We start from the raw sequence: 5967 nt of genomic DNA, 5'->3' as shown, positions 1-5967 counted from the left end.
CTCATCCAAATCCTCTGATAACAAAGGCCCTTCTTCCTCCTCACCGATACCTCCGACTATCGCTCCATCATCCTCAAAGTCATTGTTACCTAGTTGATCCTCAGAGTCACCTTCACTTAGTTCATCGTCATCCAAATTCTCTGATAACAAAGGTCCTTCCTCTTCGGCACTGCTATCTCCAACTATATCTCCAATTTCATTATCGTCTTCTATTGGGAATAAGACAGAATTTCCTACCATACTTGCATGTATGGAAGATGTGCTTGGAGTTAGATTTGCAGATCTGTAATTCAAGAAATATCCATTAGTCTAGAAGTAGTACAACAAAACAAAAAACTTACACCAAGGTTATCAAAATCGGGACTTTACTTCAAGTCGAAGGGGAGTAGCAAAATCGGGACTCGTAAAATCGCAATTAAAATCGAAGGATTTTACTCAAGGACTTTTGTAGAATCGATATAGGATAGCAAAGTCGAGACTCGTAAAATCGCAATCAAAATCGAGGATTCTACCAAAACAAAAATAATGTTAAATATATGTTACAAATTGCATATAAAGTTCAAAGTCCACAAAATACATATACATAAATGACTCAATGCCTTGATACAAATATTCTTTAGTAGTCATAAAGAATGAAGGAAAGTGTGGGGGAAGTGAAAGAATGAAATTTTTGGCCTTTAGGGTATTTATAGAACCGAGTAATGGATTCAAATCGGGTCAATTTACGAACCGGGTCAAAAATTGACCCTTATCAAAAACGAACAAAATCCTTCAAAATCCATCAAAATCCCTGCGATTTTGAACGGATTTCACGATTTTGTGCGATTTTATGCGATTTTGATAGGATTTTGCCTGTTTTTAGGACTTTGCTATGGATTTGAGTCGTTGAAGCTACGCAAAGTCGCAAAAACCAGATTTTGGGACTTAAGTCGCGTTTTTGATAACAATGACTTACACTATAAATTTATGGTGTATTATTATAACACATGTTATTAGTCTAGAAGTAATACACTATAAATTTTTAAACTTGTAAATGGTATAAGAGAACTTACTTCCAACAAGTCGAAACCAAGCTTTCAACATAATCCATGGCAGAAAACCAACACAATTTGTTGGAAATTTTAATTCTCTCTACTATCTTCTCGCTCCGATTATAGATAATTGCCCGGTCATCTTCAGAATTTGCTAATATAAGTGTATCTCCATCCGGAGAAAGGTACAATGGTAACAATGGAATACCACATTCAGTGAGTCCATAGAAATTCAAGTTATGGTAGATTTTGAAGTAGTCAATTCTAAACAACTGAGTCCAAGACTCTTGAACTCCAAACTCCTTCATCTGCCATATAACAAATTCAGTCGTCTTAAAATCATGCGAAAAGCAAAGGCAGTCCTTCAGAACATTAAGAGATGGCTGATATTCCGGCACCTCATCAAAACCTTGAGGCAGCAACAACCGCTTGTATGTCTCCGTTGAAAGATCAAGCGAAACAATGACAAACTGCTTAGCATTAGTAATAGACTTCCAACTATGTTCATAAGACGGCATAAGAAAATCGGGGAGACACAACCAGTTAACAGTACCATTCAAATGCACGCCATTATTAATCCGACTAATGCGAATATTCATTACACAAACCGGAAACAAAGGGCAATCTTGAATTTTTCTCCAACGATTATCACCAAAACTGAAAATTCTGACCTTACATTTCCATGAAACTACGTCTTCCTCGTCACCTTGTTTTGAAAAACCGGCTTCTCAATAACGGACACAACCTTGTAAGTTCCAGTTGAAATATCACAACCAAAAGTGAACTTGTAAGGATTTGATACATATATATTGACATAGTCTTTAAAAATTCCTAATTTCTCAGATATTGTCCTCGTGGCGGGGTTCCATAAACAAAACCAATATTTCCGATACACAGAGAAACTTTTCTTATAGCGAGAATAGAAAAGCAAGCAAAGCAATCCATTGCAGGAACCAACGACCTGACAGATGTCCTCTGATCCGTGGCAATTGTCACCGTAAACAATGATCGAAGAATTCTCGAGTAAACGACTCACAGTGGAAGGATTCGACACTACTTATAGGGTATTTCAAAGTTAGTGGTGTGAGTATGAGACGTGGAATTTGTGATGACTTCTTAAGATGATTTTTTATGAAGATTGGATCGGAGATGAGAGTGTTCCATGACTTGCTTACGCATTTGAATAGCACGATGGTTTTCAGGTTAAGAAGAATTAGGATTTCCGCGATGAGTTCGTCGGGGATGATCGGTGCGTTGGATTGAGATCGCTTTCTAGTACGGTCGTTATGCATCGCAAACCAATTGCACCGCGAGTTCTATTTTTACTTTGAGTTTGTCGTGAATCCTGATGTTATTAAACCTAAATTACCCAAAATATAGTACGATAGAATTTTATTTTTTTTACCAAATAATAGAATAAGTTAGTTAGGTCCTTTTAATATTTAATATATACACTATGTTTAAATGCTTTGAGCCAAATTTTTCTTCATCCAATTATACTCTTAAGTAAATTTGATTAGAAGAATGATATTTTGTTTGTTTCTTCAAAAAAAAATTGATATTTTGTTTGTGTCATTCAAAAAATATGAATTTATATTATATTTGTTATATTTTTTTTAAAGATGTTATATATTGTTGGTATCATCGAGAAAAATAAGTATAGTTTGTTACAATATGAAAATGCAAAATATCTATTATCTATAGCTATAATTTTAATTCAAGTCAAAATAATTTTAATCAAAATTTTTCATATAAACTATTGTTCGTAATTTATATATATCGGGGCAATAAGAAGACGGGATAGACAGCACGAAGTTCCCGGCCAAATGCTTGTAAAAACAAGGAAAATAGTTTTTTTTCACTTGCTCTTTAACACCTTGAAAATATCGGAATGCCTCCAGTGCGGTTAACCTGTCGCTCACTAAAGTTTCAATGACAGTTAAGCGTTGTTGCATTTTGGTTTATTTCAGAATAGCAATTACACTTAAACCACTTTTTCATAACATAATAGTGAAACCTTTGAATTACAAGTTCTTCAACTTCTTTAATTTCTTTAACTTCAAGCAACTCATATATACATTACAAGTAAGAGTTCTTAATCATGTTGCATTGAGTTTTTGTTTTGTATGTTAGATTATTTTTGTTTAAATTGATAAAATGTCAATGTTTAGGGTTTATGTAAATGTTGATTTTTTGAAGTAAATAATCAAATGATTGCTCGTTTGTAATGTGAATTTTTCAGCATGTCCATATTTTTTTAAGTTGTTGTGTTGTGGTGGACATATTATGGACTTCAAAAAATTTCACGGAATATGTTGGTGATTCGGGTTGCTGCGAACATGGGTCCCTTAAATGTTTGTCCCTCGAAAGATATTTTATATAAGGTTTAAACCAAAGCTTATACCCCTCACCGGTTTAACTCCATCCGCATAACGCTCGCCATGCAACACATAGTCAATGACGATTTTCCCACATTTGGATTTCATCAGAAATTTGTGTTTCAAAGAAATTGTGTATTGCATCCTCATGTCAATTTTATTTGTGTTTCCAAGAATTTTATGTGGAACAGACGGACATTTGTGGTTTTCTATTTGCAATATTATGTTATGAATTTAATTAGTATATTTGTAAAATATTTTTAGTTTGTATTTTAATAATTAAAATTGAAAAGAAAAACAATATAAAACAACAAAAAATGAAGGGAAAAAAGGGCTTGAGTGCACCATTTCAATTGGCAAACTAGTGGCCACGTGATCAACGAGTGCGCCATTTCAATTGGTATCGTACTCCAAAGGCGAGAGTAGGGTATTTTTAGTATTTAACATTTCAAGTAAGGAAGATTGGTAATAAAATCTCATACGTAGGGCATACATGGAAAAAAATCCTCAATCTTTTATCAAGTTTGGTCACATATTTATGGATGATTTTAAGAGAGGGATGTGAAGATTTTGAGCGAGAGGTGAAAAATATGTTTTTAAAAATTTATCTCGAATAAAAGCGAGCTTTTATATTAATTAAAATCTCTCACTCAAATCTTCACGTATTCTAACTATGTTTTATAAATTTGTGTTTGTGTGAAACCGAATATTTTTCAGTGTGACTAGAAAAATCACAGTTTAAGATTTAAAAGATTTTTTTAGATTAAAAATAATTATTGCATGAATATACCAAGCGATTATGCTTAATATGCTTCAACAAATGATGAATTGCTTAGGAGAATCCGCGTTCGATTTTTTATGGAACAATTGTTGGCCAGATCCGTATTATTAGGTCCCCTTTTCCCATGAAAATCAAAGGGTTAAAACATAAAAATATCTATAATATTTGGAAAGTATATTAAGAATATAATTCATTGTTATAGATGCTTTGAGATTTGAATCAAAACAAATTGATAAAAAGAATCATGTATTAAATTAAATAGATGAAAAAATTAATCAAAATCAGATTTTGGGTTAATCAATAATAATTAGAATTTAAATCATTATAATCTATTATTGTCATTGAAATTAATACATATTTTATGAGCCAAGAATCGTAACATATAAGAGGGAGACTACAAAGTACAGATACGCGATGAAAGTGTTTCAATTTTTTCATCCAAATGAAATAGAACAGTTGGTCGACGGCGTTACACATAAGGGAGGTCATTGTCTATTAGTAAACTAAAGGGGATGTGTGTGACATTTAGCCAAACCTCGTGGGAGGCGAGTGTAATTTTCCCTATTAATTAAGGAAAAAAACTAATATACAAATACCAAGAATATTTAATTCAATAAGCAATCTATCCACGCTTAATCGAGAGAATGCATCATGTTAAATATCTTGAAGGAGAGTTTCGCCACTCATTACAAATCTTATCCGATTCTAGAGATAAGTCTTTACGGTGGCGTCCGGAGATACTCATTTGCACACCGAAAACAAAAATATTAAAGACGTGAATGAAATTTGAAAAACTATAAACAAATTGGAAAAAATATTTGAAAAAATTGAAGGAAAAATATCATTAGCATTCATTGATATAATTGTTTTTAGATATTGAATATATAAGATAAAAAATCTTTTCTAAAATAAAACTTTATACTAAATAAAATTAAAATATGCATGCCTTAATTAAACTTAAATAAAAAAAAAATCAATTGATATAAAAATAGTATTTTTTTCTTATAAGTTGATGTTCACATCATGTATTGTATCGGGATGCCCTTGGTAGGGAATTGATATTAAAATAATAAGAAAATTAAGTATATGAAAAATGGTCAAAATTTAATTCAAAAACCATAACAAATATTTATAAAAAAAAACCGGAAGAATTATAAGAAAAATAGTTTTATATGATTTTTTTGACAAAAAAATTAGTTTTATATGATATAATATGTAGGAATAATCTGGTCATCGTGAGCTTAGTTCAATTGGTATGGACCTTGCATAAAATAAAATAAAAAATAAAATATGCAAGGTACGGGGTTCGAACCCCGGCCACCACCAAAAAAATATAAGAATAATCCGAGCACATTTTTAACATTTTATTTTTTTTTTTGAAAGGATTTTTAACATTTTATTGGTATATATTAAAAACAAATGTGTGATATATGGCATGCTTATTCGGTAAGTTTTTAAATGCAGTAATTATTTTTCCTCATCCGAGCACATTTTTAACATTTTATTTTTTTTGAAAGGATTTTTAACATTTTATTGGTATATATTAAAAACAAATGTGTGATATATGGCATGCTTATTCGGTAAGTTTTTAAATGCAGTAATTATTTTTCCTCATAAAAAGATGCAATAATTATTCAATCTTTTCATGCAAGGCAAGTTTTTAAAGGCTGTAAAAATCAATAAATCAGTAAGTGATGGATCCAAATCCAAACCGCGTCTTCAGTAATATATATACCAAAAACCCTATTCTTCTTCGGTTTCTCACACCACAGAACCT

At 31.6% G+C, this 5967-nt stretch overlaps 1 pseudogene; it reads right to left on the bottom strand.

The window, feature by feature from the left end:
• Positions 1-1048: 1048 nt before the first annotated feature.
• On the bottom strand, positions 1049-2444 carry LOC146922379 (F-box/kelch-repeat protein At3g23880-like; annotated as a pseudogene).
• Between the last annotated feature and the right edge of the window lie 3523 nt (positions 2445-5967).

Source organism: Medicago sativa, chromosome 5 (genome assembly GCF_051527215.1).
Source record: "Medicago sativa cultivar Bolivia chromosome 5, Bolivia_mono, whole genome shotgun sequence".
Classification (NCBI taxonomy): Eukaryota; Viridiplantae; Streptophyta; class Magnoliopsida; order Fabales; family Fabaceae; genus Medicago; species Medicago sativa.
Note: the sequence above shows the minus strand (reverse complement) of the source record. Positions and strands in the feature narration are given on the sequence as shown.